This window comes from Uloborus diversus, chromosome 2 (assembly GCF_026930045.1).
Source record: "Uloborus diversus isolate 005 chromosome 2, Udiv.v.3.1, whole genome shotgun sequence".
NCBI lineage: Eukaryota > Metazoa > Arthropoda > Arachnida > Araneae > Uloboridae > Uloborus > Uloborus diversus.
In genome coordinates this window covers 161308688-161320923 of record NC_072732.1, presented here as the reverse complement: position 1 = coordinate 161320923, position 12236 = coordinate 161308688, and positions in this window count along the sequence as shown.

Sequence of the window (12236 nt, the reverse complement as noted above, 5' to 3'; positions counted from 1 at the left end):
TGTCCCAGTGCGCGAACTTACGGGTCAAGTCTGTTGCCGGTGGGCAGCGCTGCGGCGCGCTCACCTAAGTGTTGCTGATCTGGAAAAATATATATGAAAGTTTGATTTGTGTATAAAATGGGAGGCGTGATAGTTTTGAATACTTTTGGGAATCGTGTTTAAAAGAAAACCTTCACAAAATGATGATCCTTCCCTTCCTCGGAATCGACGTGTACCAAAGAAGTATGAAAACAATGAAGGCAGCTCACCGCACACTTTCAAAATCCCAAAGGAAAACATTTGACTCGCGCTACTTATGCGAAATAGCTATAACACGATTTTTTCTCCAGGATTCAGACCTAACGCGAATTCCTCACCGCAACACGAAAATTCTCGGAAGGGAATCGTGGTGTGTTCGTATCAGCATTGTTATTGGCTACTAAAAAATTTTTTTTCATGAATGTATCTTTATCCTTTTACCATCGCTGAGAGTAGAAGTTCCCTTTTCATTTTAAATGCGAAAGTTAATGAAATATAATGACATCTAAGAGCGCTGTTTCATCTAAAGTTTGTGAAGATAAAAAGAGAAAGTTTCATGACAATTAAAGAAAAGCTAGAGCTTCTTGAAAAGCTGATGGTCAACTAAAAAATGCGTTGAAGGTAGCACGAGAATTATGCAACATTCAAACAGCGTCCGCACATCACGTTCGCCACGTCAAGCGGACACACTTACGTTTTCCGAACAGGGGGAAGCATTCATACATTCGAACGCGCGTAAAGCACATGTCGATACTCTCACCCAATAGCGAGAGCGTGCTCATCTCGTGGAGACCAATGAAATGCGACTCCCAACTCGACGGACGTCAGAGCCGTCAGATATCTGGCTTCTAGGCACGTTGACGGATGACGCAAAATGCGGCTTGCTGTCATGGCAACGCCGGCCGAAAACTGGTTTTAGGGAGAAAAGTAGACGTCGGTGACGGATGTGCGGACGCAGTGTGAATGTTGCATTAGGTATGAGTGATTCTTCCGTACATACAATTACAAGTCAAGAAAAGGAAATCTGTAAAAATTCACCGAGTAGTGTCTTGCAAAAATTTATGAAAATGGAAACTACTCATGTATTGTGTACGAATATTATTAATTAATCGACTGTACAGTACAACTAAAGGTGCATTTGCTTTTCTTACTATATACTGTGTCTACCGTATACCGGTTTATTTTTTCTTTCTTTCCCATTAATCATTGATTTTGTACATCGTACAGTATTTTATGTTGAATAAACCGTTTTTTTTTTAAATACAAGTAAACATTCAGTTCTTTATGTAAGAGACAGTAATGTACAGTTAGTTAAGAGATGGTTTTTAACAGTTTGAGGGGGTGTTTACAAGTGTCTAAAATAATTGGGTACGTTTATAAAAAATTTTACACATACCCTTTTCCACAACGCGAAAATTCGACCTACGCGAGAGGTCTTGGAATGCATCCCTCGCGTAAGACGGGAGTTGACTGTACTACAAGGCAATATACATTGAGGTTTGTAAAATGGTGCAATTTTGCATTATTGGGCGATTTACATCAACTGGACGCACACAGGTCATTGCTGTTGAACAAGAGTGCTTGCTTTTATTAAACAGAGGTGAAAGAGAAGAGAACATTTTGAAAAATCAACTGAGTTTTTCAAAAATGACCTAGACATTGAGAGACTGCGTTTACACTTGAATATGTTAGCGGATGTCACTAATGTAAAAACAACTGGTCTTAAAAAGCATGCGTAAATTAAATTTCCTTTTTACAAAAATACTGTGTGTGTTTGTATTTATTTCTTCCGTTTTTCGAAGCCAAAAAATATGTGTCGGGCTTGTCGAGTTTTCGAGGTTCTAATGTTGATTATATGATTTTAAAAAACTTTAAAACTCACTATTTTTCATCTCAAATTTAGAAAATTTCCTGCGGCATGCCCCCTTTCCCCCGATATTTTTATGCTCTTCAATGCAAGTCAAGCGCCCTACCTTTTCCATGCCTAGCTACGGCACTGCATGACTCCCCATAAAATAGAACAAAAAAATGTCTCTTACTAAGACAAGTGACATGATCTAGTTGAACCAGAAAAATTTGTATACCAATTTTTGGATTGTTTTACTTTGAAAACGCCATGCCACATACTGTTTGTTTTTTAAATTATACACACCAGAAAATATGTAAATTGGCATTTTCAAGGCACAACAATCGACCTTTATGGGGGGGGGGGGATATCCATGGGATTACATAACCCCCTAAACCCCCGGTGATGACTGGGCCAGCCCCCCCAATGATTTTTGCAAGTCGGCGCCCCTGTTTGAAGGTTAATAACACAAGCAGAACAACTGAATATACAAATTTTGACTTCATTAACTGCTTCATAAAACCACAATGTTTAAAATTTCCTAGATTAAAATATAAAAATTAGAAAATTCATTAAAAATATCCGCGTAAACGTGCCCCGGTCTACCCTACCTATTTCAAGGAAAAAAGAAAAAAATAGGTGTGTGGCTCTCCTCGGCTTTATTTTAGTTGTTTTAGAGAAAAATGATGAGGCAGATCCCCCCCCCCCTTCCGTCGGCATGGGTAGTCAGATCAGTAATCAACCGCACCCTCCTTGGCAAAACAATAATTTTTGGATCCGCCCTTGATGAAAATACTGGTATATTCAAAATAAAAACATACAGCAAAGGAAATATAATTTTGAAAATTAGCTCGCATATTTTTCTTCATTTTCAATAAAAAAAATAGCCGGAGTGAAATTTGAGTTAATATTCTAGCAGGGATTATATGCTTCGAAACAAGCTATACATTTTGTCCTTTATTCATCATGTATTTATATCGAAAGACAATGTCTAGAAATAGAGACCAGGAAAAAGAGGAAGTATTTTTTTTATGGAGGCAGAAGCACGTTTATTCTGACGAAAGACATGCCTGCAGTTTTCTGTTACACATTTTCTTGGCGGAAGAATAGTTGAGCACTAAACCTCTTGCTTTTTAGCAGTAAAAGAAAAAAAAAAACTGTTGAACATAAACATCACAACAAAGTCGGCATTCAGACTAGAAGCAGACTGCAACTTATTTTAGTATGTTCCTTTCGACCTTCAAAGTGCAATCTGTGAGATTAACTGAAATCACTTCCTGTCTGTCCAAAACATGTTGCGATAATATTTTCCGTCGAATGTTTGAGAAAGTTCTGAAGAGCAAAATAACTGCGAGCGTTACATTATAAAGAAATAAATGAAGCATTTCATGAATAATATTAGCATTTATTAACTTCACACGAGTGTAAATTTCGTTTTGCAAAAAGTAGTTTACGAAAGTTGCTATGGGTCAATTTAGACAAGTGATAAAATTAAAAAAGAAACTCATTCTTTACGAGCAAGAATTCAATGAATATTTTCGTAATTTCAAACAATTCAAACAAGCTAGTTTTTAATTACTCTTCATTTAAATGTGTTTCAATATTTTGGAAAACATATAAAAATTACTTTATTTCAATAACACTGGATATCTTAATTATGTTTTTAACTCCGTATTCATTTATTTATTATTTTATACAGAAACAGTGATTGAAAATATAAAAGCGTGTTTGCTTCTTTGAATTAATGAACCATTCTCTCCTGGAATAAAAATTAATTAAATGCAGAAGAGAAATATTTGTCTTATGACAGTAATTTCCGTTTCCTTTTTGGCAACAGTGGAGTACTTTTGCTGCTATTGAGTGAAGCTAAAACACACGAGCGCATTAAAAAGAATTAAAGCGTCAGATATTAAAAGAATATTTATATGCATTATTAATGGCTGTATATCTTCTGGAGTTTCATTCTTTATTGTAATCGGGACATCATAAATGTCAAAAAGAATTTATAGGCTAATCAATAGAAGTGAATTTATTATTCTGCTTGCAGAAGAATATGGTTATTTTATTAATACTCGATGCCAGTAAAAGGCTTTGCACGTAATTACCGAAAGAGAAAAATAAACAAAGAAACGTATTGCGAAATTACTGCAAAAATATATCATCACAGTAACTGAAAACAGAAAGCAAAACATTAAATACTGAAAGTAGAGAAATTATTTTAAAAGTAAATTAAGACTAATGCATTAAATAGATCAGAGTGCAATAAATTTATTGATAAGTGATTTGCATTTTGTTGTAAGAAATTTTTGTGCTGCGAAAGTTTATAAAACGATTTGTTAAATACTTATTACTGTAAATTATCCGCGTACTTAAAATGAAGATGAACCTCAACCATAGCATTATGTATATACATCGAGTGCACAGAATTTGAAAGCTTTTTTTTTTCCAGCAATGTTTAACTCGTACATTAACATATTTAATTAGTTGCTAGCTAACAATATTTCTTTACGATGTAATGGATGCTTTGTAATTTTTATTTTCTTGTCTGTGTTAATTTTGCAAATATATATATATATATATATATATATATATAATATTTAAATTATTTTAAAAATAAGAAAATTTAATTTAAAAATTTTATTTGAAAGTAAGACAGTACGTACATTTTAACTCATTCCTGCAACATTAATACTTAAATTGAGTTACTTTTAAACTACATGAAAGCATGAATTTGGAGTCACTTGGAAGCTCTTAAATTAGAAGTCATGAATAATGAAAAATAAATAAACAAATAAATAAATAAAATTAAAAAAAAAATTTTTTTAGGTGTTAGGGTACAAACTCTCCTTAACAGACTAATAATTTTACGTCGCACATTTGGTGACCATATGCATGCTTCCAAGGTGGCCACCTTATGAAAAAACTATGTCAGAAAGGTAATTGTCGGCAATTTCCTGCATTATTATATTTTTTAACGTTGTACATTGCTCTGCTATCTTTAAAAAAACAATCAGAACTAGTTACGTTATTTCAGCCTTGGATAAGAAAAAAAAAACTTTTTTTGGATTTTTCCTTTTAATTTTCTGGTAATTGTTTTTTTTTTTCATTATCAGAAGCAATAATGGAATGTAATTGTTTGACATTCCATTATTGCTTCTGATAGCAAAACTACTTAACTGATAAGTGTTCTTCACATTTAATAAGAGATTTCAACACATGGACCACTGTTGGAACTTTATGCTCCAAAGATAGTCTCCAAGTTACAATTTTGAAATCGCATTTAAAAATTTCTTTCATTTTTTTTTACAGTACACTTGAACTAGATTTGTGTTAGAGATAATAATAGAATTCATCATGGAAATATTATGTCCAATGCACACAAACCGGAAATTTATGAAAAACCATTGGAGCTGAAAGATTGCCTCCTTCAGCTCACTTATGTTACGTGTACGATTAAGGTACAATGGATAGGAAAAAAAAATAATATTTGCCTTTTGACTACAAACGCGGGGAATAAAAATAAAATATTTTACTTTCGTAGGTTGCAGTATTTGAAAGAGTGTGTATCGGTATGATAAGAAAGGTGCTAAATGAAACTGCAATGACAAATTCAAGCAATTTGGTAATATATTTGAAATCTCGAAATCTCAAAAATTCTGTATACAAAAAGAAAAAAAAATTGTTAAGAATATAAAAATATCTTTAAGTCATAAAAACGTCTTTGAAGTTCCTTTCATAAAAGAAAACCAGCATTTGTAAAAGAATGACAAATTAAATAAAAACTTTTCATTCACTAAATTAAACACATAATGGGCACTTGTTTTTATCCATTCCATCGATTAAATGCTTCTGTCTTTTCTTTCGGCCCGCTTTAGTCGAAATTAGACAAGCCCTTTCTTTTGAACAATACGATTAAAAGAAAAAGTTCAAAGCGATTTTTTGTCTCGACCATTGCCTTTCTACTGTAATGACTTCAACCGATACAAAAAAGAACAAAACACAGAGAGGTCTTTAGCGCAAATCATTGCGTTTGGCTCCTGGTATCTGTAATCAAGGCCTCAAGGCACCCTTGTTGATAAATGGGACGCGCCCACATTCTAAAATTAAATCTGATGGGCCCTAAACACGTCCTAGGGTTAATTTCCGCCAAGATTTATCATCGAATCCTTTACTTTAAATGACCCACTTAAAGAGGCTTGAAGCTTCTTGGATTTTGTAGAGTTCTGCCAAAGACTGCCCTGATGGCTTTCTGTTAATTTCGTTCCACGAGGTGTACCAGGGGAACTATCTCTTTTTCTTCGGAAGGAGTCTCTGAAGAATGAAGATGAGACAAGTCCTGAAAAGCCAATTTCGCCAGTTATTGTCTCCGGCTGCGGAAACTGTTCCATAAAACCGGTCAACATGCAGGAAGTTTTAAGAGTACACAAAGGGGAAGTTAGTGTTTTGAACTTCGGGGATAATTTAGTGGGCTTGTGAAGAGCTTTGACAGGAAAGATTTATGGGCGGGTGATAGATAACAGGAAAATACAGGCATAGATATCGCCCGGCTCATTTAGCAGAAAAGAGATGCTTTTAAAGGAATTTATGGCTGACAAATTAGGAGCAAAACTATGAGAGAATTATTTATTCCCTCGTTATAATTTGCATGAGTTAAGCGATAATGGTGCAAAATGTTAAACCGTTAGGATATATTGAAAGAGGAGTGAACAAATACCCATGTGTTAATTTTTCATCAGTCTGACTTTGAACACTTTCCCTAGCCACCGCATAGCCCGGACCTTAACCTCATAGAAAATGTGCGAGATATGGTGGAAAGATACATCCGACAGTGCTTTCCTCTTCTATCTAATTTACAAGATCTAAAAAGCTGCATAGCCAGTGCACGGTATTCACTGGATGTAAATGCAGAAGCTTCTGGAATCAATGCCCAAAGAAACCAGAGCAGTTATCTGTACAAAAGGTTGTTCAATAAAATATTGATCTAATTCATTGGCCAGTGAGTGTATTTTTCTATTTGGAGACAAATGCTAGGGAAAACGATCCACATGTCGAGTTATTTTATTATTTTGAAATAAAAGTCCAGTCAAGTCACGTTCAAAATGTCAATTCAGGATTTCTCACCCTGATGTTCATTTCACATTACATTTATTCTCAATCTTCCAAAACTTTTTTCTCAAAAACATTTACACACATCTGATGAAGTAATCATTTTGGCATTTATTTCTGAAATACCATATTAGATAGAAAAGCCGAATCTAAAAGTGGTAATTTAAGAGATTTTTTCAGGTGATATCCGGAATTTATCGTTTAGTCATTGTCAGCTTCCTTCTGAACATTAGCAGCCGTATCTAAAATGTTTTTTGAGTTACAAAAACGGAAAGAAAACTTTCTTTCAAGGAGTACAATAGGAGGGAAAAAAACTCCACATCGTCGGAACTTTGAAACCAATGGGGAGGCATTAGGGACCTTATTTTTCTCTTCCTTTTTTTTCTCTTCCGTTAAATCACATTTCGAACTACAATGCTCGGAACTTTGCTGGAAGAACAGAGCCCATTAACAGTGCTTCAAGGAAACAAAGTACCTCATCCATTCCGGTTTGAAAATACAATGAATAAAGAAGTAAATAGCAGAAGCTTCCGAAAGGAAGATCTTGAGGGATTTCAGAAAAGTCATCTATATTTATTTTGGCCCGCACAGAAATGGTGGAGGTCTCAGCGTTTTGCAGTGGTATTCAGGCACGAAATAAAATTTAAATTTGTGCTCCTGTAAAATATCGTATGAGGAGCACAATATTTACATTTGGGCGTCAGGGAAGCAGAGACTTTTGCGTCTGTCTTTCCCAAAAAACCTATGGTTAACAGCGATATATCTTCAACTGCTCAAACAAAGGAAACATGCGGGAAAAAGAAGAAATCGGATCAATACATTTTTTTCTTGCATCGTTGAATCTACGTAATATCCCTATTAATTATTTTTTGAAGAAAAAAGTATTTGTGATACAAGATTTTTTTTTGAGTTTTGTTTTCTTTAGCTTTTATTCCCTCTTTTTTTCATATTTTACCCCGTACATCTTTTACTGTTTTTTAAACATATATTAAATCTGTTTCACTGTTTTACTTCATATTTGACGTGATATTTCATTTCCTTTTACAGGTGATTTGTGCTTTAAGGTTCCAAACGTAACTAAACTTAGGCAGAGTATTAATTATCATTAATACTCGGAAGTAATAAAAGCTAAATCCAAGCTTATTATTGATATACCATTTAATACTAGTATAAAAATGTTTTCTCTTATTGAATAAATTTACTGGGTAAATATATTGGATGAAGAAAGGTAAACCGAACTCATAAATAAATATATCGCGTAAACTACCATATAGCTTGCCGCCTTAGTTATTTATGGATTATTGATTAGATAATAGAAAGACAATGTTGATATATCGGAAAGTAAGCTCGTTCAGTTCAGGAAATAACTTCTTGTTAAATCTTAACTTAAAAATTGATAAAATTTTTAAAGCTCATCCTATTTTGTGTCTATTTTACACGTCACCTAAATGTTTTCAATGGCGATTTATCTTGTTAAAACTGCACTCCATTCTTTTTCATAATTATTCTATAACAATTTTTTTTCTTTACAGAAATATTTGAAAGCATCATGTTTAAATAATATATTATGAAAATGTTACTATAATGTGTTTCTGTATAAATGCATTTATTTAAAATTGCCCGAGTTCACCTAACAAAAGTAAAATTGAAATATGTAACTTTTATTAAGTTTACGATAATTATTTTAAATCATATTGGAATTTTTATTTGATTAGCATTTACAGTTGCATGCAGTATAAATGTGAGTAGAATCATGGTCAGACATAAAGGAAAAAATGTTCGAATTTGTAAAAAAAGGGAGATTTTATTAATATTCTTTTAATGAAAAATGTGTCACATTTCTGTACAGCAACTGGGATTTTTTAGGCAAAAAATTTGTTTATTAAACGTTTTGAAATTAAATATAAATTGATTATGCTCAGGGCAAAAATGTCTGCTTTTTTCCTAAATGACCCAGATACATATAGCGTAGTGTAGCCATAGTGAAACAAACAAAAAAAAAAGTTTTATTGCGTCGGAAACAGGATTTTCCTGCAATTTAGCATAGTAATGTTCTAAATTATTGCACGCTATGAGAACTAATTTGGAAAAAAAAAATACACAATTATGAAAAACATCTTTGAAAACAAATATATAATTTCGCGTTGTGTAATGAGGTACTAGGTTTGTTAATCTTTTTCATCCGTAAAGTGTAGGTCAAAAAGACTAAAGATTGAAAAAAAAAAGTTTTTTTCCAATAGCGTTTAAAAAATAAATCCAGTAATAGTAAAGCCTTTCTATTTTTCTTCCACTTGCCTTTCAGTTTGCCAATTAAGTATTATATATGGAGTTAGAGACTAATTAATCACTTTAAAAACCCAGTATATGTGGAAAGAAAAATCTATACGGTTTATAAAGAGCCATTATCCGTTTTCAATATCGTTGAGTGAAAAAATATATACCATGATCATTACTTATTTATATTTCAGTACTAATTATCTCTAAAGCAACGACTGGAGAAAAATGGTCTGGGACTTAAGAGGACGGATTATTGTTCGGCTAAATTAAAGATGTTGGCTGTCTCATTTTAGAATGGTTAAAGAAATATTTAAGAGCTTCTCTTTCAATGTCTAAAACAATTTGTTGAAAACGGGATAGATTTTGCTTGTAAAGCAGCGATTATTTTAAAATTAGAAAGTCGCCCGACAAGATATGACGGGTTAAAATTGCTTCTACATTTGAACAAAGTAATTGCCCGTTTGTTGATATTTTGGTAGTTGAAATTTTAACCCTAACTCCAGTGGATCAACCCTAAACTCCAGTAGATAGCGTTCACTGTTGACCGCTTTTTCGTTTCTTCATTCCCCTGAAATGACAATTTTAACAGTAAAACAGTTAAGCCTCCTTATCCAGTTCAGCCTTGTCACAATAAAGCATTACCCTGTATGTTAAACATTACCAAAATATAGTATCAAATTATCATGCCGTGGCGCGAGTTTCATTTTTGATGACGTCACGAGCGTTACTCTATCATTCACTATTATATATATATATGAGGATTATGTTATACTGTATAAATAATAATTATGTTACACACAGATATTTTCCAAATGTATGTTGCGTGCATAGGTGGTAAATCTGTAATGCAAAGATTTTTTTAGATCTCTCCTTTATTATGTGCGTAAGCGTAATTCTAATTCTGCACTTATATGGTTGGGAGAAAAAAAAACGAAGTTCGAAGCACAAATGCTATTAAATATTAAACTGTAAGAAATAACACAAAGTTGTGTTAGCATACATCAGTGGCAGGACTAAATAAGAAATATTTTCGAGGCTTTTACACATGTTAAAAAAAATTGATACATTTAATGAAAGAAAAATATACCAAGTTTTTATCAATTATAAATCTTTAATGTGTCAGCCTTTTGCAACACAAAAAATCATTGAATCTCTATCTCAGTTCTTTGCATACATTTTGTATTATTTACCTATCAATGGCTCGTAAAAAAAGCGCAGCACAGTTTTGTAATATCCCGTGTAAAGCATTAGCTATCCTGCTCAACTAAGTTCTTGAAGTTCTAGAATGTTTTTGGCATAGGTCTTAAACGCAACTCCATAAGAAGAAATCAAATGACATGTCGAACGGAGTGAATTATGAATTATAAGATTAGATTTGTGCTTGGAACAAAAGGCATACACATTGCGCATTTGTATTATTCTTTTTAGAAGCTACATTTTTATTCAATTTTGTATTTTTATTATTATTTTTATCTGTAATAGTTTTGAAGACTTTAAAATTTAAAATACCAGTCCCTTTTGGGCGAACATTGTATTATTTAAACAACAGCATTTTAATGTAGAGTTATATTTTTATTATTCAATTGTGAATAAGACTGGAAATTCAAACTCTAATCGTGCATTTAAATGTCTTTTTGTGCTGCCAGATTTTCACATGCATTAAAGTTTTAGTATTATAAGAACTTTTACTTTATATAGGAATGAATGTCTAATTTTAGAACACACCCAATTACAAAGTAGCGATAGATTAAAGAATCGACAATAAAGAGATTTCCTCTTTTGGCGTCAAAGTCAGAACTATTTTCTGAAGTTGTAAGCAGTGGTCTTTACAGGTTGTTTCTAGTGTCGATTAGCCACGGATCATAATTTTATATAAGTCCGCATTAATATGCATAGGGTTTGATCGAAACTTATGTACGTTACTTTCGCATACGTAGGTCGCCATATTGTGTTGGAAACTAATTTCGTAAAAAAGCTATTTTATTGAAAGTTATTATCGCATATTATTTACACAATACTCATCATAAGAGCATCAATCAGTAGCAAAGTAAATAGCCCTAGCATTTGTCGTTGCTTGCATCATTTAAAAAAAGAATAGTAACGAGCTGATGTGTGCATCACATGACTTCCTTTTTCTCCAATTTAATGTCATTTTCCCATTATTGGCAGTTTTAATGTGATTCAAAAGTTTACTCTCTAAATAACAACAGTGGCCAAATTGAAACCAGATTAAAAAAAAAAAATAAAAAATAAAAAAATCGCCAAATTTGTCGCTAACTTGGCGACCAAAAGACTGGTGATATATCGCTAAGCGTCCGCCAAATTATAACACCACTTGAGTTTATATCGAATTTAACAATGATTTCCCCCCAAAAAGGGGCAAAATACCCCCTTTAAAGCATCCGAATGCAACCAAAAAAAGAGGTGCACAGCTAAACCCCACTAGGAGTGTACGTACCAAATTTCAACTTTCTAGGACATTCCATTCTCGAGTTATGTGACATACATACATACATACACACATACGCACCTACACACGTACATACAGACGTCACGAGAAAAGTCGTTGTAATTAACTCGGGGATCGTCAAAATGGATATTTCGGGTGTCTGTACGTTCCTAGGCATATATCCACGTGGGATTGAGTTAAAAAAAAAAAAAAAAAAAAAAACTCAACATTCATTCGGGGGTGAGTAAAATGGAAATTAAGGTCGATTTTTTTGAGTGAAATTTTTTTCGCGAATACAATACTTCCTTTTTTGTAAAAGGAAGTAAAAATGCAACAAGGAAAAAGATTCTTGCTTTAATTCCAATTTCTTATAGAACGTTGCTACGATTTCAAATGCCACTGATATAAACTGCTGTTATGTTTTCAACCCACAGAAGATATACAGCAAGAGTTGTCAACAAAGCCACGGACCCATTTGTCTTCTTGTTGCACACGACACCAAACAACCAACCATGTTTTCCACCCCACTGATATAGATTA